Raw genomic sequence first — 27,389 nt, forward strand, 5'->3', positions numbered from 1 at the left:
CGACGACGCAGCTGCTGTGTGCGACTGTGGGGGTCTTGCGACTGGAGTTGGGCAGCGGCAGCGAAGGAGGAGATGGTGATGGCGGAGCGTGACTGTACAGTGAGAGGGGCAGCAAGGGGGTTGCTCGTGTCTAGGGTGATCGGGTTGGGGAGCAACGGTGAGGCTCTCCGGAGAAAGAGAGGGTGGCTAGGCGAGTTTCACAGCCGAGGCTTTAGGTAGGTGGCCGGAGCATGAAATCTTGGCTGGGGTGCGGGAGGCGTGCAGTGCTGGGGCAGAGGGCAGTGGCTATGGCAGAAGGAGAGAGGATATGGTGCGGCGGCTGTGCGACGTGAGAGAGATGGTAAAGGAAGCGAGGTTGTGTGTGGTTGGGGAGATGAGAAGAGAGCGGGAGCAGCATGATGGCAAATGGGGGGCCTTAGGTTTTTTCGTTTTTCTGAATGGCTCCACACCCCCCCCCCCTTTGCTCCTGTGCGAATGAAGCCTTATATAGGCATTCCCCAAAACCCTAAAAGTATTAATAATAATAAAAAATAATAATAATAATAATAATAATAATAATAATAATAGCAATAATAATAATAATAATATATAAAATAATAATAGTAAAATAAATAATAATAAAAATAATTATAGTAAAGTAATAATAAATAAAGATAATAAAAATACTAATGATAATAATAATAAATAATAATAATAATGATAATAAAAATACTAAAATAATAATGATAACAAAATAATGATAATAATAATAACAAAAATAAATAATAATAATAATAATAATAATAATAATAGAAAAATAATAATATTAAAAAAATAAATAATAATAATGACAATAAGAAGGTAGTAATAATAATAATAATAATATATAGTAAACCCTTTGTTATATTTGGATCGGGCAAAAATAGGGTGTCTACAGCCGCCCCTCTTTGTAGGCTTCGTTGTTTCAAAGTAAAAGTACGAACTCTCCTAAGTTATTTGTAGCAACCAACGTGTAAAGATAAAAGACGCCGATTTAGGACCGGGCCAAATGTAACAAAAAAGAACAAAGTGTGACTTCCCAAATATGACCAGCGAAGGATCGACATGAGTGAGACCGCGAAAGGTCAATAAGAGAGGACCGCGAAGGGTCAACAAGAGTGGGACCGCGAAGGGTCAATAAGTGAGGGACCGCGATGGGTCAATAAGAGTGGGACCGCGATGGGTCAATAAGAGTGGGACCGCGAAGGTTCAATAAGGTCGAACCGCGATAGGTCAATAAGGTGGGACCGCAAAGGGTAAATAAAAATGGGATTGCGAATGGTCAATAAGGTGGGACCGCGATGGGTCCATAAGAATGGGACCGCGATGGGTCAATAAAGTGGGACCGCGAAGGGTCAATAAGGTAGGACCGCGAAGGGTCAATAAGGTGGGACCGCAATGAGTCAATAAGGTGGGACTGCGATAGGTCAATAAGAATGAGACCGCGATGGGTCAATAACGTGGGACTGCGAATGGTCAATAAGGTGGGACCATGATGGGGCAATAAGAATGGGACCGTGATGGGTCAATAAGGTAGGACCGCAATGGGTCAATAAAGTGGGACCGCGATGGGGTCAATAAGAGTGGGACCACGATGGGTCAATAAGGTGGGACCGTGAAGGGTCAGTAAGGTGGGACCGCGATGAATCAAGAAAGTGGGACCCCGATAAGTCAATAAGGTGGGACTGCAATGGGTCAATAAGAGTGGGACCACGAGGGGTTAATAAGGTGGGACCGCGAAGGGTCAGTAAGAGTGGAATCGCGAAAGGTCAACATGGTGGGACCACAAAAGGTCAATAAGGTGGGACCGCGATGGGTCAATAAGAGTATGACCACGAAGGGTCAATAAGGTGGGACCGCGATGGGTTAATACGATGGGACCACGAAGGGTCAATATGAGTGGGACTGCGATGGGTCAATAAGAGTAAAACCGCGATGGGTCAATAACGTGGGACCGCGATGGGTCAATAAGGTGGGACTGCGATGAGTCAATAAGAGTGGGACCGTGAAAGGTTAATAAGGTGGGGCCGCGATGGGTCAATAAGGTTAGGACCGCGAAAGGTTGATTAGGGTGAGACCGCGAAGGGTCAACAAGAGTGGGACCGCGGAGGGTCAATAAGAGTGGGACCCTGATGGGTCAATAAAAGTGGGACCGTGAAAGGTCAATAAGGTGGGACTGCAATGGGTTAATAAGATGAGACGGCGAAGGATCAATAAGAGTGGGACCGCGAAGGGTCAATAAGGTGGGACTGTGATGGGTCAATGAGACCGCGAAGGGTCAATAAGATGTGGATAAGATAATCAAAACAATTTGGATAAAACTACTCGCATGAATGAGATAATAAAGAAGGTTTTGAGGTGATCCGAACAACATAATATTTGGACGCGAGGGACAAGGCCCTAATTTCAAGGTAGATGACTCAATTTGGAACAGGGGATGGCTACTCTGTATGGATGATCAATTGGGTATGAGATCTCGAAATCTTTTGGGAAATATCTTCAAGTGTACGGTTCAAAGTCCTGAAGAATTGCTCTACTTTGGATGATCAATCGGGTGCCAGGTCCCGAGTTCTTTTGGAAGGTCAATATTTTGGAAAATGGTTACCCTACTAAGGGTGATCAATTGGGTGCAAGTTCCCAAGATTCTTCTAGAACATGTCCTCAGGTGTAGGGTTCAAAATTATTCCACTGGGGATTAACGATCGGGAATGAAATCCCGAGTTTCTTTGGCTATCTTTAGATCACCCTCTTTGAGACTCAACAACCAATGCATCAATTGCTTCCTGGGGTCAACTGCCATAGTTTCAAAGTATGTCAATCTGTGCATTGGGTCAGCTGCCCCAGTTTCAAAATATGTTTAGACAAGAATGGCTCAGTCAAGGATGCAAAAGAATTATTCAGAAGTTTATTCAACCAGGTAAGTATGAATGAATGGTGCTCTATTGCTATATGTATGCATGTTACTACCTAAGATATTAGAATGCAGTGATATGTTGCTATGTGTGCATAATGATGCATGAATGAAAAGATGTATGCATGTTGAATGAGATGCCCTTTGTATTTTCTTTCATATGCAATGCATGAAATGCATGGTAATGCATGAATCTTTTCTCCTTCCAACGTGCTTGTAATCGAAAAACCAATCTCTAATATTGGGTGTGCTTTCAAATTCCAAATTGCCGCTGATTCTGGCCATGTTTCAAATTCCAAAAGGCACTCAAAATTTGCCCTAGTGTTTACATGCCACTGGTCATGGCCCTATTTTCGACTTTTGTTCTGTCCTAAAAGCTCTTGAGTTCTCTCCAATAGAACTTAAAAACTGCCCCAGTTTCGATCCTTGTCCACTAATATTGGCTATGTTATCATTGTGCACTCTGATATGAAGGTATCGGAATTAGTCCAGACAAAACTCAAACCAAAATTTGCCCCAATTACCATCATTTGTTACTAATCTTGGCTTTAATTTTCTTGACTCATCCAGCCATGGAGGTGATTGGCTTGGCTTAAATGAAACTCGATTACAAAATCTAGCTTAGTTGAATGGATTTATAGCTGATCTTGGCCCTGTTTTCATATTCCAATCTGGTAAGAAGGTGCTTGAATGGGTCCCACTAAAACTCAATTCTTCTTGAATAAGCGGATCTTTGAAACCTAACATGACATTTGCCCCAGTTAGGCTACTCTTTCTCTACAAGCATCTTCTTTGGATTGCATCCTTATTGTTTTAAAATCTCTTTGAAATTTAAATAAATAAGCATGCAATCAGATAGCTCAATCTCAATAGGAATATGGACGGAATGCACAAACTTGCTTGTCTTTGCTTGATTTTCTGTTCTTTTTAAATAGGAGACAAATTTTACCAGTACTTTGACACTAATGCAACTTTGCTAGCTTAGAGAATCATATCAATGGGCAAACCTTCCTTCTTTTTTTTTCCTTTTTTTTTTTGTGACCTTATAACCATAACTCTTCCACTATATCACCACTTACTTATTTCAAGCTTATTTCAAACTCTCTATCTTGAATTATAACTAGTGTCTTATTAAGTAGTCTGATGAATATTCTAATCTCAAGGTGGATTTTAAGACATGAGATGAAATGTAGGCTTAGGATTTAGGTTTCACCAAGAACAAGGAAACTAAGGCTTAAAAATCCCCATCTTATAATAAAAATTTATGCCCCAATTTGTGGCAAAGCATTTTCAAGGTATTGACTGAACTTGTCATTAGAACAGACTGCCTACGTACCTTTCCAAGATCAGGTCATTACATAATTTAGACTCAAGAGTGAGTCTGACGAATCATTTGAGACAACAATGTATGCCAATCTGGTCAGGACTTTCATTTGGACTGTAATGTAGGCTAAGGGTATGGGTTAAAGAAAGAAAGATTTAAATAGGGCTCAAAATTTATCAATCTTATCACAAGTGTTCAACTAGTCAAAGATCACATATGAATCATGTCCCTTATTTTTCTTTTTTCTTTTTTTATTTTTTTTATTTTTTTTATCCTCTTCTTCCTCATTTTTTGCAACTTTTGCTTTTCCTTTTATGAAGGAATTTTAACTTCATTTTCATTTGAACTTCATTGGGATTAATCTTTTAAAAACTGCCCCAGTGTGAGGTGTGATCCTTTGACGGGTTAATCAAGAAAAGAACTTTTCAGGCTCAAAAATGGCTTGCAAGGGATTTCTTTTTGACTTTCTTTTGGGTAGCAAAAACATGGCCTACCATCCTTTTGGTAATGATTACTATCTCAAATGACTTGCCAAACACTAGGAGACCCAAACCCAGATTAAATTTCTGGAGTACTGACTTTTAAGAAAAACTGGTTTGACATTTAAGCTCAAAATGGGTTAGCAAATGATAAATGAATATTTGGTTCTTTATGGGAAAACTGGTCGATCAAAGATAGTCATCCCTCATTTGATCAGAATATAATCATTATACCTTTAAGACACCAATCATAACTTAGATAATAAAGATAAGAGGCTTTTTATCAATTTCATCAAACAAATGTAGGACCAAGCTTGATAAGTCATTTCTGTATATTTCTCCTACGACTCTTCATCATTTTGAAACCCATATCCCACCAAGCTCCTTGACAACATCTTGAAGTGGCGTTCTTTACTTCATCTTGGAGGCTTTTTCTTCATCTCTCTCTCTCTTTTTTCTTTTTTTCTTTTTCCTTTTTTTTTTTTTTTTTTTTTTGCCCCATTGAATAGACCCTTGAAATCAACTCATGGCTCCAAGTCCTTTGTACTGATAAAATTATTTCCTATGTCACTTACACAAAATACAAGCAAAAATGGACAAAATTTGGCACAAGGTAATGGTTCAAGGAGGATAAAATGAGATGAGACCGAAAGACATTCTTATTTCATTCAATTTCAAAATGATTTAAATGAAAAACATAGATGCATTCCTCTTGTTATCACCCATAGGTGATCAAGCATATCATTTCTGTATCATGTGAGCTCACTTCTAAAGTTGAATGCCAATCAATCTCCCAATCCAATGGCATTTATTACATTCCTACTATGATCACGCAATGAGTTTCCATGATCCTAACCTTTCTCTGTAGAGAGATAATCTTGCTCTACTCAATACTGGAATCCCAGATCTTTAACTTTGCCACCTTGGCCCATGATTTTGCAGACAATTGGAATATGATTATTGACCCATTGGAGATGACTATGCATGCATGGTTATGAAATTGAACATGGAATGATTATGCTATGCAATGGGTGTTTATGCATGGGTGTACCTAGTGCACGAATACATACCAATAGGGATATGAACATGTATGCAACATATCGTGCATGACTATGCATGAAATGAAGTGCATGAATGCGATATAACCTAAATAACTACTTTTCCAGAATTCTGGAAACATCTTGCTAATGAAATATTTCAAGATTAAGACAACCATTGATAGACCACAATTTCAATTCAATTCTTCCTTTAACCATTCCTTTCCTTGATGACTGTCCATGTACCTTAGATTCTATGAAGGGTCATATTATGATCTGAGGTTGGGGTTGACCCAAGCTAGTTGACCCATTGGATTTGCTTAATGCAGGCTTGTGGACTTTAATGTGCACTTAGACCTCAAGTATTTTAAAATATGGGCTTCAAGCTATTTCATGATGAGATCAGACCCTAGTTTAAAAAGGACTTGGGTTTGGATTGCTTAGAAAATGTTGGCCCGGATTTTTAGGTAATAGGGCCGAAGCCCATTTTTGGAAATCTGGGTTTGACCCTTCTTAAAAATTAGGCCTAGGCCGAGCTTTTACATAGGAAAAGGTTTGGCCTATGCTTGTTATTTCTTAAAAAAAATTGGGCCCGAGTTATTTGAAAAGGGTTGGGCCGACCCGTATTTTAAATTACTTGGGCCAAGTGCTTCATTTTTTGAAAGGATGGGTCATGGTCTCATTATTGGGCTTTTTCAGAACACTAGTTAAGTAGTATGTAAGTCTAAAATTGATGCAAAATGTATGGTATAATATAAGGTATCTCACAACATATATACAACATGTCATACATAGAGAAGGATGTGGCTCCTGTCCCACCCCAGGGTAGGTACGTATATACAGGGTTCTTCATGGTCCTATCCTAGTTAAGGAAAACTATATACAAATATGTATGGATAGGCTTTAATTCCTATTGATAAAAGGTTCTCAATCTAATCTCCATCCTTGCCTAAAGGGGTTTGGACAAAGTTTAAATTGAGCGGAGTGATTCACAGGTCCCATCAAGCCCTGCCACGAAGAGACTAACGCTATTACACCCCTATCTAATCCTAACAGGTAAAGCTTGGGTATAGAGTGTGAAAGTGTGTGAACCCTAAATTTAGCCTAATCCCACTACCTCACATGCATGCACATGCTATCTCAAAATTAATCACATGCTTATTCAATAATCATAGCAATAGAGTATTTACAGGAAATCACATGCTTGAACCATCATGGAAACAAATATTCACATTACACCAGGGATATTAAATGTTCACTTTAAACCCAGGATATTTATAGATATAGTAACAAACATTCACATTGAAGCGAGGATATTCACATGTATGGGGAATAAATGTTCACAATCTACCTATATGGAAACTAAATATGCACATAAATTAAGAATATATACCTATATGGAAACTAAATATTCACATAATTATGGATATCTACTTGTATGGGAACTAAACATTCACATTAATATCTATACGGAAACCAAGTATTCATATTAATTAAGGGTATCTACCTATATGAAAACTAAATATTTACATTAATTAAGGGTATTTACCTATATGGGAAGTAATATTTACATTAATAAAGGGTATCTATCTATATGGGAAGTAATATTCACATTAATGAGGGTATCTACCTATATGAGAAGTAATATTCATATTAATAAAGGGTATCTACCTATATGGGAAGTAATATTCACATCATGAAGGTATCTATATATATGGGAACATTAATTAAGGTATCTATGATTATTAACTCCAAGCTATCTACAACTATGGAAACATATATATATTTACTAAGTCAAACGTATTATAATTTTAACAAATTACTTTATTCAAATATAGGGGTATTTTATTTACAAAAATGGAGTAATTAAAAGACTTAATAGATTTAAATTGAGATAATTCCTAATTAATTATTGGCTCGACTCTCAAATGTCCCCTGCGGAGTCGCTAAGCTGTTGCAATGTCTCAACGCGCGTGTGCCCCGGGCGGCGAAATGAAAAATGTAGTTTTATATTTTTGGAAAAAATAAGAATATCGGAGTCGCCACTAACCTTTTAGTGTTGTTGAAACACATGATTATTACCCCATTAAGGGTAGAGTGGGTCTACGTTACCAGAGCTGGGGTCGGAAATTCGGTTACGCGAGGGGAAGGTACGAGCACCCCCTACGCGCCCGTTCTTACGAACGGTACCTAACTAATTTGGAATTATCCCCAAGTTAATTTAAAAAGTCTTTTACATTACTCCTTTATTAGTAGATTTACAAATATACATGTAATATAAATAAATAAATAAAATAATAAATAAATAAGTGAATCATACAAAAATATATGTACTATATATATTCCCTCTTAACTAAAGGTACGTGAAGCCCGAAAGCTCATACCCTAGCATTAAAATCATAAGAATAAAAATCAAGAAAATACTTAGGAAAGTACACTCCCAAATTTTGGAAATCTTATAGGGTTTTTATAGGAAAATACTAGTATTGGAGGTTTTAATATATGATAATAGGATAATAAGCAACACCTATCTAATATAACAAATCTCAAAATAAGTAATGAAATACCATAATACAATATATATATATATATATATATATATATATATATATATATATATTAAGATGCTAAAGATACTATAAAAAGTAATACCACATATATTAGAATAAAATAAAAAAATAAAAAAGTATCTTAATAAATAATACCTAATATGAGCATAATAGTAATACCATAATATTCTATATATTATCCTACTAATATGATTAATACTAAATATACTACAAATAGTCAATACTAAATATACTAAGATACTAACAATTAATACTAACTATATTAATATACTAAAAACAATTGATACTAAACATGTGATTAAAATGCTATCTACTAAATATATAATGTCTATTAAACCCTAACTCACTAAATATGTAATATTCAATATATATATATATATATATATATATATATGAAAATACTAAATATGTATTATTTACCAACATGCTAATATGTGATATACATATAACTAAAATTGTTATAATACTAACATACAACACACTAGACTATTAAATATATAATACCACATTATCACAATAATAAATATACAATATTATTAAGATGCTAATTCCAAAATACTAACATAATGAATATATAATATCCATAAAAATTCTACCATACTAATATTAATCATTCAGCATGTATACAATAGCTTAAATGTAAATATTACCTAAAACATAATACTAACTTCCCCTAATCAGTTAACATGTATACTAATAACACAAAAAATAAATAACTAAAAAAAAACTTAACACAATAATAAATAAAAATCAACATGTGTGTGCTGGGTGCTTGTGTGTGTGTGTTCTGTCTGTGTACAGTGTGTGTGTGTGTGTGCAGGTGGCTACCGTGGCTGTCGCCGAGAAGGCAGCGACATGGAGCTCCTCGTTTGTTGGTGCGGCTATGGAGAACCTCTAGTGACTATTCTTCTCGAAAGAAACTCTTGACTAGTCTGTCGGGGTCGCGAGTGTGGCTGGAAGAGAGGTGCTGCAGAACAACCTGAACAGAGAGGAAGAAAAAGGGAAATTAGGGAAGAATAGAGGGGAGAAAGGAGATAAGAGAAGAGAAAAGAGAGGGGAAAAGGATGAGGTGTCGCTGGAGTTGCCACTACTGCTGCTGGGATTCGGTGGCTGCCGGCGGGGCAGAGCTCAGGTGCTGCTCGTGGTGGTGTGGCAATGGGAGACGATGGAGCTGACGGGTTGGCAACGGTGCTGGAGCAGGATCGCGATGGCTATGGCCTTCTGCTGCTGGAGTTGGTGGCTGCTGCTGGTAGTAGTGAGGCAGGATCTGCAGAGTTGCGAATGGAGAGCAACGGCGTAGCTGCTGTGTGCGGCCATAGGCGTCCTGTGGCTGGAGTTGGGCAGTGGCAGCAAAATGATGGATCCATACCCAGTCAGAGCAGACGGCTGCTGCTCCTTAAACATCTACGGCGCCAGCTGCTCCTCCATCACCCTTTGCTGCTCCACCTACTCTGTCGGACATGTTGACATTAAGCCACCGCCCGTTGAATTTTTGCTCCCCCTTGTGTATATATATATGTGTGTGTGGAGTTGTGATATATGTGAAGTGAGAAGTGAGTGTGGTGAGTTGCAGCGTGCATAAGAGAGTTGAGTGATTGTATCCTCCTCCTCCTCTGTATTTTTCCCAATACATAGTAATCTCTCGCTCCCGTGGACGTAGGCCGGAATTTGGCTGAACCACGTAACTCTGGTGTCAATATTGGTATGTGTGTGCTTTATTTATTTTTATCCATTAATTACTTGATCTGTAAAACCCCAACAAAGTGGTATCAGAGCGTATTGTTGGAGTAGAATTTCAGATCGGAGAAAATTCCCAGATTTTGAGCCTCTGTCCAGTAGCTTAAAATTTAATTTTGAGGCTACCAACGAACTCCACTCGTCAAGACGAAGCAAACGGTGTCAACCGGAGCTCCAAACAACCTCAGAAGACACCGCACGCGCCCGCACGCGCCGCCAACTTCCAGGAGACGTTTCCACGCGCCAACACGCACCTCCACGCGCCGGCTACTGTTCGGGAAGTAGTCTCACGCGCTTCCAAGCGCCGGCAGGACCTCGGCGGATCATTCCACGCGCCGGTGAGCGAACGGCCGGACGGCGGAAGGTTGAAGACGAGCTGAGTCAGCGCCACATCACCCAGAACCCGAGCAGCGTCAGCGTCCAGTCAGCATTGCCACGTCACCCAACCACGTCAGCCGGGACCCGCGCCAGTCAGCGACACGTGGTGCCTAGTCAGCAGCCCGGTCAGCGCCACGTCAGCAGCTGAGTCACCTGCCACGTCAGCTCGGGTCCCACGCCACGCAGCAGTGGACCCCACAGTGGGCCCATAGTGCCACGTCATCAGTAGGCTCCACAGTGCAACGTCAGTAATGGGCCCACGCGCCACATCAGCAGACTGCCACGTCAGCACAAGTTGACCAAGAGTTGACCAATTTTGATCGAAGTTTGACCAGGCTTTTTAAAGGCATTTCAGGTCCGTTTTTCGAACAACTTAAGCCATTTCCAGGGTTTTCGACCGTTTCGGACGCAACCGTACATTCGGTTTCTTGAGATTCTGCCCCAATTTTTTTGTACAAGCAAGTTAGTGCTTAAAATCAATGGAGGAGTCAGACTCGGGTACTATGATCAAGCTCACAGCCTCCAATTACACTCTGTGAAGGTCTCGGATGGAGGATCTCCTTAATTGTAAGGATCTGGCAGATCCTTTGGATTATAAAGGTATGAAACCAGATTCCGTTAAAGATGATGATTGGAGAAGAATGAATAGGAAGACCATTGGTCAAATCAGACAATGGATTGACCACAATGTATATCATCACGTCCCACAAGAGACTGATGCTTATAGTCTTTGGGAGAAGCTGGAAAACATGTACCAGGCCAAGACTGCTCGCAACAAAGCCATGTTAATGAGACGGCTTGTTAATCTGAAGTTAAAAAGCGGGACTTCTATAGCTGAACATACTAGTGAGTTCCAAAACCTAGTAAATCAGCTTTCATCTGTGAAGATGGATCTTGGCAATGAAGCAGAAGCATTGCTGCTTCTTAGCTCCTTACCAGACAGCTGGGAGACATTAGTTATTACTCTCAGCAATTCAGCTCCTGACGGCAAACTTACCATGGTGATGGTAAAAGATGCCTTATTAAACGAAGAGGCCAGGAGAAAAGAAACAGGTGCAGATCAGTCACAAGCCTTTGTTACTGAAACCAGAGGCCGACCTCAAGAAAGTACCAGTACCAGAAGTCGAGGTAGAGGCAGAGGTAGAAGCAAATCTAGAGGAAGATCCCAGGATCGCGGCAGATTCAGTGATGGTAAAAATTGGCAGAGAGGGAAAATCTCTTGTTACTATTGTGGCATTGAAGGCCACATGAAGAAAGATTGTCAAAAATTTCGACGGGATCATGGTCAAAGCCGCCAGCAACAAAAGAAGGAGGAAGGTGAGAACTCGGTTACTTTAACTCAAGATATATCAGTTTTCTCAATTGATGAAGATGCATGTTGTCATATTGGGAACCACGACACTGAATGGGTGGTAGACATAGCAGCCTCCTACCATGCCACTCCCCACAAAGATATCTTCACGATGTATAAATCTGGAGATTTTGGTACAGTAAAGATGGGGAACACTAGTTCTTCTCAGATCGTGGGAATCGGAGACGTGCAGATTGTGACCAATATTGGTTGCACCATAACACTAAAGGATATGCGACATGTCCCAGACCTTCGGCTAAACCTTATTTCTGGTGCAGCCCTTGATAAACAGGGCTATGAAAGCTACTTTGGGAAAGGTGCTTGGAAATTATCAAAAGGTAATTTGGCAATAGCACGAGGACGCATTTTCTGCACATTGTACAAAACGCAGGTGAAGATTTGTACTGATGCCATCAATGCAGTGGAAGATGAAGCATCACCAAACCTATGGCATAAGAGACTCGGACACGTGGGAGAAAAAGGGCTCTTTACATTGGCGAAGAAGGCATTTATCAAAATCACAAAAGGTATTGCCTTAAACCCATGTGATCATTGCTTATTTGGGAAATAGCATAGAGTTTCATTTAGTTCCTCTATGAAGAGAAGGTCAAAGCCATTGAGTTTGGTACATTCTGACGTATGCGGACCCATTGAAGTAGAATCTATCGGCGGCAACAGGTATTTTGTTACCTTTATTGACGACGCTTCAAGAAAGGTGTGGGTATATTTTCTAAAAACAAAGGACCAGGTATTTAAATATTTCAAGGAATTTCATGCTATGGTGGAGAGGCAAATAGGGAAGAAATTGAAGTGCCTCCGGACAGACAATGGAGGCGAGTATACTTCCAACGAGTTCAGAGCATACTATACAGAACGTGGTATTAGGCATGAAAAGACGGTCCCACGTACCCCACAACATAATGGTGTAGCTAAGAGAATGAATCGGACCATTATGGAGAGAGTTAGAAGTATGCTCAGTATGGCTAAATTACCTAAGCCATTCTGGGGGGAAGCTGTTCGTGCCGCATGTTACCTTATCAACATATCACCGTCAGCACCACTTAATTTTGGAATTCCAAAGAAAGAATGGACCAGAAGAAAAGTTTCTTACACTCATCTAAGAGTGTTTGGGTGCAAAGCTTTTGCATATATATCTAATGAACAGAGGCAAAAGCTCGACGTGAAGTCTATTCCATGTATCTTTATTGGCTATGGAGATGATGAATTCGGCTACAGATTATGGGATCCAGAGAGGAAGCAGGTCATTAGATCGAGAGATGTGGTTTTCCATGAAAACCAGGTGTTTGAGGACTTTGAACCACAAACAAAGTCTAAATAGCCTAGTTCCAGTGCTCCAGTCATTGTAACAGATCCTACATATTCTCCCACAAACCATGGAGAATTGTAGGATGATCCTTTGGAAACAGATGTAGACGGTGTTGAGCAGGGGGAGAAACAACCCCCTCCACCAGAAATTGCAGAATCATCACATCAGTCAGATGATGAAGTATATCCTCTTCCAGAAGAAGTTGAGCCCAGAAGATCTGAAAGAGGTCGTGTTCTGATTCCGTCGAGAAGATATCCAGAATCAGAATATCTTTTACTCACTGATGAGGGGGAGCCAGAAAGTTTCCAAGAGGTCCAGTCTCATACCGACAAAGTCAAATGGATAGAAGCTATGAAAGCAGAGGTGAATTCTTTACATAAGAATCAAACGTATGAGCTGGTAAGACTTCCCAAAGGGAAGAGAGCACTAAGGAACAAATGGGTGTTCAATCTTAAGAAAGATGGTAGTGGAAAAATTGTGACGCATAAAGCCAGATTGGTCGTCAAAGGTTTCGAACAGAAGAAAGGTGTTGACTTTGACGAGATATTTTCGCCAGTAGTGAAAATGACAACAATTCGAGTCATACTCGGATTAGTAGCCAAGTTAAATCTAGAGCTTGAACAAATGGATGTGAAGACAGCCTTCCTACATGGAGACTTGGAAGAAGACATCTACATGGAGCAACCAGAAGGATTTGAAGTTCCAGGGAAGGAACACCTAGTCTGCAGGTTGAAGAAAAGTCTCTACGGCCTTAAGCAAGCACCGAGACAATGGTATAGAAAATTTGACTCTTTCATGGTGAGTCACAGATACAAAAGGACTACAGCAGATCAGTGTGCATATGTTCAAATATTTTCGGATGGTAGTCTTGTCATACTACTACTCTATGTTGATGACATGTTGATCATTGGTCAAGATGCAAGCAAGATCAACAAGTTAAAGATGGAGTTGTCAAAGTCTTTTGAAATAAAGGACTTAGGCCCAGCTCAGCAGATCCTACGCATCAGGATCCGTCATGACAGGAAAGCCAGAAAGCTATGGTTATCACAAGAGAAGTATATTGAACGGGTAATCAAAAAGTTCAACATGGAAAGTGCCAAGCCAGTAAGTACTCCACTGGCTAATCATTTCAAGTTAAGCAAGAAGTTGTCTCACTCATCAAGGGAAGAAATGTCAATAGTCCCATACTCATCAGCAGTTGGAAGCTTGATGTACGCAATGGTGTGTACGAGACCAGACATTGCCCACGCTGTAGGCGTTGTAAGCAGGTTTCTTTCCAATCCAGGGAAAGACCATTGGGAAGCTGTGAAATGGATTCTCAAGTACTTGAAAGGTACATCGGGATTATGCTTATGTTTCGGGGAAGCTGAACCAATCTTGGAGGGTTACACTGATACAGACATGGCTGGTGATCTTGATGGAAGAAAGTCCACATCAGGTTTTTTGTTCACCTTTGCAGGGGGAGCTGTATCATGGCAGTCAAAATTGCCAAAGTGTGTTGCCCTATCCACAACAGAAGCAGAATATATTGCCGCAGCGGAAGCTGGGAAGGAGATGTTGTGGGTAAAACGGTTTCTTCAAGAGTTAGGAGTCAAACAGGAAGAATACAAGGTACATTGTGATAGTCAGAGTGCACTGGACTTGAGCAAGAATTCAATGTACCATTCCCGAACAAAACATATTGACATTCGCTATCATTGGATACGCGAAGTGATGGAACAACAACTGTTGAAGTTAGTCAAAATTCATACTAAAGAGAATCCGGCAGACATGTTAACAAAGGGGGTAACTTATGAGAAGCTCCAGCTATGCAGGGATATAGCTGGGATGGACGTCAATTGAAGATTAACATATTATTCTCCTCCTATGGGTATGGAGGGGGAGAATTGATGGATCCATACCCAGTCAGAGCAGACGGCTGCTGCTCCTTCAACATCTACGGCGCCGGCTGCTCCTCCGTCACCCTTTGCTGCTCCACCTACTCTGCCGGACATGTTGACATTAAGCCACCACCCGTTGAATTTTTGCTCCCCCTTGTGTATATATATATGTGTGTGTGGAGTTGTGATATATGTGAAGTGAGAAGTGAGTGTGGTGAGTTGCAGCGTGCATAAGAGAGTTGAGTGATTGTATCCTCCTCCTCCTCTGTATTTTTCCCAGTACATAGTAATCTCTCGCTCCCGTGGACGTAGGCCGGAATTTGGCCGAACCACGTAACTCTAGTGTCAATATTGGTATGTGTGTGCTTTATTTATTTTTATCCATTAATTACTTGATCTGTAAAACCCCAACACGAAAGAGGAGATGGTGATGGTGGAGCGTGACTGTGTAGCGAGAGGGGCAGCAAGGGGGGTTGCTCTTGTCAAGGAGCAACGGTGAGGCTCGCCGGAGAAAGAAAGGGTGGCTAGGCGAGTTTCACGGCCGAGGCTTGAGGTAGGTGGCCGGAGCATGAAATCTTGGCTGGGGCGCGGGCGGCGTGCAGTGCTGGGGCAGAGGGCAGTGGCTATGGCAGAAGGAGAGAGGATATGGTGCGGCGGCTGTGCGACGTGAGAGAGATGGTGAGGGAAGCGAGGCTGTGTGTGGCTGGGGAGATGAGAAGGGGAGAAGAGAGTGGGAGCAGCATGATGGCAAACAGGGGGCCTTAGGTTTTTTCGTCTTTCTGAATGGCTCCACCTCCACTTTGCTCCTGTGCGAATGACGCCTTTATACAGGCATTCCCCAAAACACTAATAATAATAATAATAATAATAATAATTGAAAAATAAATAAATAATAATAATAATAGCAATAATAATAATAATATATAAATAATAATAATAGTAAAATAAATAATAATAATAATTATTATAGTAAAGTAATAATAAAATAAAGATAATAAAAATACTAATAATAAGAATAATAAATAATAATAATAATAATAATAATAATAATGAAAATAAAAATACTAAAAATAATAATGATAACAAAATAATAATAATAATAATAATAATAATAATAATAATAATAATAATAATAATAATAATAATAATAATGATGATGATGATGATGACAATAAGAAGGTAGTAATAATAATAATAATATATAGTAAACCCTTTGTTATATTTGGATCGGGCAAAAGTAGGGTGTCTACAAAGTAAATATAGTTTAGTTTTTTATATGCAGAGCGGGATAATGTATGTATAAGTTGTACTTTAGATTATAGAATAGGTACTATTTTTGGCTTTGGGAGAATTTTCTTTTATGTGTATACTTGTAATCTCTCAAAACCGTATATGTAACTACGGTATTCCTTCATCATAAGTAAGGGTAATTAATAAAAAAAGTATCAATTTTTTCCTTAGAGGATGGTGAACATGTATAGTCAACAAATTTTGAGGACGATATTTTTAAAAGGAGGGGAGAATGTAGAGATCCGAAAAATATAAAAATAGAAGAAATGAGGAAAAATGGATTTTGGCTGAGGAATAAGAAAACCGATGACGGTTATGGAATTACCGCGGGTTTGTAATAGGTAAAATGGTAAATTGAGCTAGTTAAAGGGAAAATCGACGACGGTTTTCTGAGTAGCAAAGAAAACTGTCGACGATTTTGGTAAATTACCGTGGTCAGGTAAAGGGTAAATGCTAAATTTGGGCCGGTTAAATAGAAAACTAACGACGGTTTTCTTGGAAAAATGTTTTTAAAAGGGGAACCCAAGAGTTCATTTGAAAAATTAAAATAAAACACTCTCTTACTCTCTCTCTCTAAAAACCCTATGACCCTCCTACCAATTTCCTTCAAGTTCCCCTCCGTTAAAGCCCAGATTGACGATCAGTAACCACCATGAGCTTCCTGAGAAAATTCTCTGCAACCAAGGTAGAGCAGAATTTCAGTTTGGGGTTTTGGAGCACCATCCCCAAACCGAGGTAAGGGTGTTAAATATTAGTTTTAATGGTTAAATTGGAGTTTTTGGGGCCTAGGGAATATTAATTGATAATATTCTGGTAATTGAGTTGATTGATTTGGAAAAAATATAATTTCAGGGATTTGAACTTCAAACATCGCAGGGGCGTAGATTTAGAGCTTTAGCAAGCTTCATAGGAATCAAATAAGAAAAATATGCTATGCTAATTAAAATTTAGAAATTTTATCAGTAAAACATAGTATTTGTTTATGGGGTCCAGAGTATGATTTTAAATAAATCAGAGCATAGAAATTTTATAGTTTTACAGATTACAACACATGGGTCTTATTTTTTAATTGTGTGACATGAATAAATAACAATTTAGTGTATATATATATACAGAAAGATGTTTTTACAGAAATTACAGAATTATGATTTACAGTATACACACAGAAGGATATTTTACAGCATTTACAGAATACCATGATATACAGATTACAAAATCATAACATATTACAATTTATTCATATATTACAGTTTATTTGAATATTATAGTTTATTCAGATCAGCTTTTATAGTGTTATGGTTATTACAGTTGAAACAAAATCATGATACAACAGTAATATGTTGTACCACGATTCTGTATATAGTATCAAACCCTAATGAATCATATCAGATTTCAGAGCATGGTACCGTAGTTATTTTAGTTCAAAATGCAACCACATATCTCAGATTGTGTATGGATTTTATCAGTAGTCGATCATGCCTAGGGAGGTATTGGAGACTCCCCTGCAGTCCGAGTTGAGGTGGTTGATCTGACTAGAGAGATTTCAATTAACTTATCCTGGTAAGCCAACCAGTGTTAAGTTCCACCTACAGGCCGCACAATCCTATCATGAGGAGTCAAATCATGACTTACTGTTAACCATCCAAGAAAGTTTTCACAGTTATGTATATATATAGATTTACATAAAACAGTAGATATACCTACAGATACTAAAAGTATGTTTATATGGAAAGTTCAGTAATAGTTGAATTTTAAACTACATAGGTGTGAGTTTTATTATGTATTATGTTTCATGTTATCTAAGTTTCAGTTGATTAAAAATATATTGTTCATGTAAACTCAGTTATCATACACTAGTAATAGCATATTTCTTCTTACTGAGAGTTGTCTCATCCTAGTAATTTAAAAATTTTAGGTGAACCAGATAGACGAGCAAATCAGGCTTGGAGATAGGGGAGATCTTGTACTGCCCTGTCTGTAGGGTAAGTGTATGTTGGGAGACGTATTTTGGTGTAAATCCTAGATGATCTAGTGGAGAATATTGGAGATATATGTATATATATGTTTTGGGAAAATACTAAATTCTGGTATTGTAATTATGGTTATATGATTTTATATTTTCCGCTGCATAGATGTCTACTCTTATGAATAGGAATTCCTCGGTGATACTTTAGGATTAGGATGTTATAGTGTATTTTATCAAGGGTATCAGAGTAACATAGTTTTACAACTTATATATATATATATATATATATATATATATATATATATATATATATATGTGTGTGTGTGTGTGTGTGTGTGTGTGTGTGTGTGTGTGTGTGTGTAAAAAAAATGGTATGAATTTTTGGGTCGTTACACTTTCTCATGTAAATTTTTTGAATATGGAATAAAGCTATGTTTTTTGGTGGTAGGTTTGGGTTTGACTAATATTTGATATTCCTTTTCGGTAGTATGTTCAATTTTACCTTAGTTGTGTAGTTTGTGAAGCTCAGTTCACATTGTAAAGACACAATTATGCCAAATTTTCAAGTTTGCAAATATATTTACCAACTCAACATGAGTGTAGGAATTTGAGACTCATTCACATTTGAGGGCTTGATAGTTTTTCGTACTTGTAGGAAGCAAAATCCCTAATGTTTCTTTGATGTCATCTATAGGACACAATCTAAATTAAACAATGATAGTAAGGTAGTGTTGGAAAATGAATTTTATTAGATTTGGATTTGTGTGGATATATTTGGAATAAATTCAATATAAATTTATACTAAATTTGGTTTAAATCCACATAAATTTGAATCCAATGCATCAATTCTAAGCCCCAAACATAGAGTAAAAGTAGTCCAATGGAATTTTATATTATAAATAGGATGACTGAGCTCTTTGCAAGTTTATCAAGCCTATAGAAACTAGCTTATTTTTTATAATTGTTATTTTTTAAAAAGATAAATGTTGCAACAGTAGCTATTTGTGTTGTTCGCGAATGCACTATGTGAAATAAGGGAAAGGAAGATGGAAGTCAAAGATCGATGATAAACAAAAAGAAACTGATGAAGAAGATATATGTATATTAAAAAAGAAAGAGGGGGAAGTGACATTGCGAGCATAATACTTTAGAAGATATATATTATAACGACTCATAAGTGATTTTTTTTCATCATGATTGAGGTATAAATATTGAGTTATTTGACTATAAAAGTCGGCTTAAATTACCAACTAATACGTTCTTCCACATTTTTTACTTATATAAATGAACTTATAGTCTTGTCAATCAAAATAATATTCATAATTCTAATTTGAAGATTTCATTTTTTTTTTTTTTAAAACGTGACACTTCCTGCAAGACATGTGCTCACACTTAGCATGCATGTATATATATTGGTCTTCATGTGTATTTAAAAAAAAAAAAATGTTTTCATTGCATTTTAAGTGTATAAATATTGATTCATTCATGTGATGGTAGTTCTGCTTGGTATTATATATATGAATATAGTGCATGTCTCTATCTCTATCTAGCCAAGTCAATACATGGCTGCTTTTACTCTCCTTTCTCTTTTTTCCTTTTTTTTTTTTTTCTTCATGTCATTGTTATGTGTAGGTGACATTTTTAATTCCATTAATATATATGTATCATCTTTAGGGGTGGCAAAAAGGTTAGCGAGTTTCGGAACTAACATATAAACACAAACTCGTCTATTTAATAAATGGAGCATAAACGGAAACTCGTTTAAAAATATAATTTATTTATTTTTAATTTTCTTAAAATATTTCATATAGTGACATTTTTTTTATAAAAAAAAAAAAAAGCACCACTCTATTATTTTATTTATTAATATCTTAAAAAAACATAAAATGTGGAAAATAGTACATCTCTTTAATTAATATATTTTTATAATATATATATATATATATATATATATCAAATTAAACAGGTTACCCGGTGGATACCTAATCCAAACCTGCCTAACTTGTTTATTAAATGAGTTTGGTTCGGGTTGATTCGTTTATAAACGGGTCACCTTATGCTAAACTTGAATGGATTTAGACGAACTGGTCATGAGTAATCCGTCGAGTTCCAACTCGTTTTGCTACCCTAATCACCTTTGTTTTCTACCCATTTTATTTTAATATAATTGAGCATAAATCTTTGTATTTAATTTTATGTGAAACTTTCTTTTGGCACTTTTTTTCTTTTTAATCTACATGATATGATGTATTGTTGAAGACAGTTTAATTAAAAGGTTGTTCCTCTGCGAAGAATATAAATTCTCTCATCTGTCCATCACAGTCATGGATTGTGGGGAAAGAGTATTTGAAATTTCAATCAAAACTCATGTTCCCAAATGTCCAGTTGAGAAGTAGTTCAGCTTGCTTGGGTCTGAAGGGCTAGGCCCACGAGGGTTGGCCCAAGAAAAAAAAAAAAGAAAGAGCATCAAAAGGCAGGTCGGTGACTACCAACATGGCTGGCCCAGGGGTTTGTTTTCCAAAGTGGCTCTTGGCCCAAACTGTTTTCTCAAGCCCATAATCTGGAAAAAAAAAAAAATTTTTGACTTTTTTTTTTCCTCTATGAAAATGCATTAAGGACTGACCTAAAAATTTGTCTGCAACATTTGGGAATATAAATTTTAAACTTTAAATTTAAATTTTGATGGACACAATCAAATTTAAGCGTTCTCTCAGACATTAGATGTCCAGTAATTCTACAATATTTTGGTACGTTTGTGTGTGAAGTAGAAATATAGCCTTTCAGTGCCATCCGTTAAGAAAATGAGTACGAAAAAAAAATTAATTTCATTTCATATGATTATATTTCATTTTATATACCAATCTTAAGGTTATGTTTGGTTTGCAGAATGTTTATTCTTAGGAATAGGCTAGTTTTAGTAGGTTAATTTCAAATAGTTATATAAAAAATTATACTATTACTATAAAGTAAATAATGCTTCAAATATTAATTTTATGTGGGAATGTCTATTTCTCCTTTAATACATAATAGAGTGTAGAATGGGATCTCTAGCTTGAATTGGTTAGGCCCAAAGAGTCTGCAATAACACATGTAGAGTTTGATATAAATTCTTTTGTTTTTTTTTTTTATTTTAATTTTTTTTATATTTTTTTTTGTTTTCTTAATGTCAAAAAAATATAATTAAATAATGCTATACCACGTGAACTCATGACGTTCATGATTATGTGACAAGAGATAATTGATCAAACAGGTGGAGCCCACTCAGTTTCATCCACTCTCCTATTGCCACATGGATCCATGACGTAAGTTCTGCTTTATCTATTATTCTTTTTATTTGGTGAATCCATGATGTTACCATCTCATGGCTAAATTAATTTTACAAGATTCAGTGCATTTTTCAAAATTCTATGTAATGTCCATAATATTTCATTCGGACGTTTGTTTGATCATGAGAATTTGATGTGTCCAAGGAATGAAAGGATTTCAAAAAGCATGGGCATCCTATTCCTTCCCTCTCCAACGGATAAATTTCATGGGAATCCAATTCCTATTTTGGTGGATTGACAACAAGGCCCCTATAGTATTGTATTATCACATTCTCTAAATTTAAATATTGACAAAAAGTAAATAATTATAACATAATAATATTAATTTTATTAAATAAAATTAATATTATTATGCTATAATAATTTATTTTTTGTCAATATTTAAATTTATATATAATACATTGCCCTCAATTATTATAATAAGCTGATTATTTAAGCATTTAATTTTTTAAAATATATGATTTTTAAAAGTTTGAGGACATGGTTTTAATTTTGTAATTATGTATTCTTACTAAGTATTTAATTATGCAATTATGGATTTAATTATAAAATTAAAATTTCATTGACATTTAATGTAGGAACCCGAAACCGAAAAAGAAAAGAAAACAAATAAAAGAAGAGAGAAATAAGGAAACATAAAAGAAAAAGAGAAAATCAATTTGGTAGGACCCCAAACCGTCGACGGTTTCACTGAACTCAAGAAAAACCGTCAGCAGCAACAAACAACAAAGAGCATTGAACTGTCAAACCGTCAACGGTTTCAGAATTCCCACGAAAACTGCGACCTCTAGGCCGGTATTACTTAAGGGCTAAGTAAGGTTTTATTTTCATAATTTAACGTTTCCCTCTCTCTCTCTCTAAATTAGGTTTTTGAGACTCTCTCTCTCTCTCTCTCTCTCTCTCTCTCTCTCTCTCTCTCTCTCTCTCTCTCTCTCTCTCTCTAAGTTCACTGGAAATCTGTCATCGGTCTCCGATTATTTTTCTCTCCTCTCTCGGCTTGCCAGCTCACTTTCGGCAGCGAGTTCGGAAAGCTAGGGTTTTTGTTTATGGAATGTAATCGGCTTATTTTTCAGGAGCAGGTAAGGGGATTAAGTTATGTCTGGTCTTTTATCGAAATTGAACCAATTAAACTGTTTGTAGGTATGTATTTGCATGGTATCAATGGATATTTCGAAATCCAATTGTTCAAAAATGGACTTTATAAATATGGGTATGTCATACGATAGTTTTAAATGAGATGAATGGTGGAAAGCTTGGTTTTATGGTCATATCTGTGTTTTGGGAAGAATAAAAGGGTGAGGGATGATCATCTTCATATTTTTATGGAAAAATCTATATGTATATAAACATGTTTTGAATAACTAGAAAGTGAAGGTGATCATACCCTAGTTTTTATCATACGAACTAAATATACTATGAGGTATTTCCTAGTTGTTTATCTGATTATGTTTTAATACTAAAATCGTGTGGCATAAGAATAATCTATACGATTTATTTTATAACTGAACCTGAGTATGGTTGTGAGAATATATTGTGAAATTGAGATCTATAGTGGTTTATGGAAAATATAGGGTTTTATATGACAACTGAATGCCGCATTGTGATATGATAGGTTTTGTACTAAGTGATGAAAATGAAATTTATATTACAGTTTTTATTACTTAAATTGTATGATATGGTTTAAGAACCCCGAGAACCGATTGTACTGAAAGCACAGTACCGTTGCTAGTGAGTTGTTTGGTCAGGTGCAACCACACTGTAGTGGAAGTGTAGGTAGTTTCAGCTGGTTGGCATGCGAAGTGTTGTTGTAACTTCCCTCCAGTCTGAACCAAGAAGTGGTAAAGTAATCAGACATGCAGCAGAGCTTGCAGATGCCTACAGACGTATTTGCAGATGGTTACTTTGATTTTATTTAAATTGATCACTCATGCTAAGTCCAGCCTACGGGCCGCATAACCTGTCATGGGGGTTAATCATGTCATTTGTCCCAAGGGATGTATTCTACGCATATATGTGAATTTATGTAAATGGTGTTATCTATTAACTGAAGTGGTTTATACTGTGGGAATGAATGTGTATTTTTCAACTGTATAGGTGTGAGTACAATTTACAAATGTTATTTTTGGTTAAATGGAGAAATAGAAGTTTTCTGCTTTTACTAAAATTCATGTTGGCCACATTCTAATATTAACTTAATCCGTCTTATTGAGAGGTGTCTCACCCCAACGATCATTTTGCTTTTCAGAAAATACTCGGAATCGAGCTTAACGAGCCAAGGGGTAGGGTTTGATTGTTTTAAGTTGTAGTAAGTGGTTTTTTGTGGACTGAGTTAGTTCTTTCATTTTATTGGTTTGTAATATGGTTATTTGGATACCTTTATGTATGAAGGTAGTTTAGAACTCTGGTAATATTTTGGAGGATGTTTTATTTATTTCTACTAATTTTATATAATAAATATGGTATCAGGAATACATATTTTATTAAAGTAGCTCCTCGGGCCCCACGTGACAGGTCGGGACGTTATATTTAAATATCATACTATAACAATTTTTTTTAATAATAAATGATATAAATAGAAAATAAAATGAAAAAAGAATTTAATTCTTATTTTTCTTTTATTTTTTTTCTTTTCTTCAAACAAAACCCTTAACACAAACAGACTCTCTCATAAGTCACGTTTGAAACTTTAAAAATATATGAAAAAAATAAAAATAAAAAAATCCAATTTTTAATATTTAACTATTGCATGAAGTAAGAAACAAAATAAAATATATACAACAAATACAAAAAATAGGAAAAAAAATAACTTTCTCATGATTAACATTTATTTTTTAACTCTAATTTATATTAAAATAATTTTATTTTTAACACTATTTAATATTAAAAAATACAACAAAAAAAATATTTCCTTTTCTATTTTCCTCCAACAAAATCTTTCCATGCAACACATTTTGTGAATCACATGGAACACGCATTCATTTTCCCAGCCTACATCCTAGGCTAGATCGGTAGCATTGAAATTCCAGCAGTGCTTCAACTCATGCGGGACCCACACTCCCCCTTCAACCAATCACATGGGAAAGTTTATAAGCTTCCAACACATGGACCCACCGTCCACCCTCATATTTACTGGAAAAAAAAAATAATAATTTTATTATGTTAATTGAATTTTTGATCCCTCATAATTAGTGGTGGCAAAAAAGGTTAAGATTCAAACGGTTCATAAACGGGTTGAGATTAAACAGGTTTGGATTCGAATTGACCAATTTATTAATGAGTGACTTTTAGGTAAATCTAAACTCACCCGTTTAATAAACGGGTCACTTCTTTAAAAAAATATAATTTATTTATTTTAAAAAATTTTAAACATTTTATATAAACATTTAATAAACGAATCAACTAATATTAAACATAAATCTGATTTAAATGGGCAGGGCACAAGTCATCCGTTGAGTTTTGACCTGTTTTACTACCCTTACTCACAATTTAATTAAGTGTTGAAATTAGTATTGTGATAGTTTAATATTCTGAATTCACTTTTGCAAATTACATTGTTATTTGCATATATTTTTTTTATCAAAATGTCAAATATGATTAAAATAATAATATTCTTATTTCCTATAGTTTTTAAAATATTTTTAAATAAAAATATTTAAATTTTTTTTAACCTTCCTATATGAATGGGTGGTATAATAATTAAGTAAATAATTATAATTATAATTAATTTCTATATTTTTATTATAGTATCTTTTAATTTGTATTTCGTATATTGATCATAAAATGAATATGCATTCAATTGATTTAATTTTAAATTTGAGAATATTAACCAAATAGGATAGTAATACAAATGCCTCGACTTATAACCATGCCGGGTTTTAAACTATTAATCATATTCTTAAATTGTTGAAAAAATAATTCAATTAATCTAGCTAACCACATCGATTTTAGATAGAAAATTATATTTTAAAACTTTAAATAATCATTGAGGCAGTTTTGTTAAAATGATTAGCCGTTAAATAAGCACTCGATCGAAAACTATACCCAAAAGACGTGACGTGTATGATAGCGTCACTTGATGGTTTCTCAAATTGTCATTATTTAATTTTGCTATACAATTCCATAATCACCATAATCAAAATTTTTTATTAGCTACTTTTAATTTTATAAATATAGCTAGCCAATTATATATATAGCCAACGATCATGGCCATTTAGGAAAAAATAATGTGTAACATAAATTTTTTGAAACTTTGGTATTGGAGATTTTTGGACCGTCAATTGATTTATTGGAATGATGGCCCTAACCCTCTACCCTTGTGCACTTAAATATTAACGTATTATGTCAATGAAAAATTGTAATATGCAAGACTCGAATCTTGATATTTTAATCATAATATTTTGGATAGTAAATATATTTTTATGGAGGGATTATTGCAATATATTTAGGAGATGACATACAAATAAAGTTGAATAAAAGTAAACCTTGGAGTAGGTTAGCATAATTAACATTGTTCTTGACTTCTTGTCACAAAGGAAGAAGACAAGAATTGAAAGTGAGAAGAAATGGGTGTATTTTTTTTTTCATTGGTATGGTGGAAATGTCACAGTGGAGGGGTAAAAATGGTCCAATTGCCCTTTAATTTGATTGATCAAATTTTCTGCTTTATCCTTACAAATTTATCGCATTTTTTTCTTAAAAATATTGTTAAATTATCTCATTTTTTTTTTCTTAAAAATCTTGTTAAAACAAATAATAGAATGATGAAAAAGCACAACTTTTTCTTGCTTCCTTTATTTTTAATGTATCACTTTTCCTTATTTCTACCTCAGTAGGAGTTATGATGATTTGTATGAAGCTTATATAACACAAATTGGGTGAAATTCATTAATTCAACAAATGAAAAATACAGAAAAGTTTATGAATACATGGAAATCTTTTTAAATATTTGAATACATAATATATATATATATATATATATATATATATATATATATATATATATATATATATATAAAAGGGAAATGCAGCAGAAAATTCAGTGGACCGACAACTTCAAACTTGCAAGCATAAAAGGAAAATGAAATTAAACATGTGGGAATTTACATAAGAAACATGTGGGTGAAATTATGGTTTAATGCAAGTATAAATTAATCAATTTAATCTAATTTTGATTGATCAAATTATGTGCTAATTAATCAAAACAGAATTGATTGAATTGATCCCCCAAGCCTATAAATATTGGGCTTCTGAGGGTGAGAGGGATAGACAAACACAGCGGCTGAGACACAAAGATAGAAGCATAGAAAGTTTATTGAGAGTTTTTTAAAGAATTGTGGAGAAGAGCTAGGAATTGGTAGCCAAAAGATTAAAGGAAAGGTGGTTCAAAGTGCAAGTGCAGCAAAAGGTAATTTTGGAGGCTTGAAGAAAAATGTTATATGTTAACTTAGGTGCAATCCCAAGAGAGGGGGTGAATTGAGTATTTTTAAAATTCTAGGCCTTTAAGTCCTAATTTTAAAATCGCAACTAAAAATTCTAGCCTGGAGATATTTAAATTTCAGTATTGATCAACTTACTAAATTCAAGTTAATATTATCTTAAACAATCAGTATTACCTAATCAGTTTTAAGTGCAACAATTATATAAAGTATACACAATAAATAATTAATTAAACGCAAGCGAAAATAAAAAGAATTAAGGGAAAGAGAGATGCAAACAAAGATTTTTAATTACGAGGTTTGGCCTACCCCGGCCTACGTCCTCGCTTTGAGCAACCCACTCAAGGATTCTACCAATCC

This window comes from Malania oleifera, chromosome 4, assembly GCF_029873635.1.
Source record: "Malania oleifera isolate guangnan ecotype guangnan chromosome 4, ASM2987363v1, whole genome shotgun sequence".
NCBI classification, from domain to species: domain Eukaryota; kingdom Viridiplantae; phylum Streptophyta; class Magnoliopsida; order Santalales; family Ximeniaceae; genus Malania; species Malania oleifera.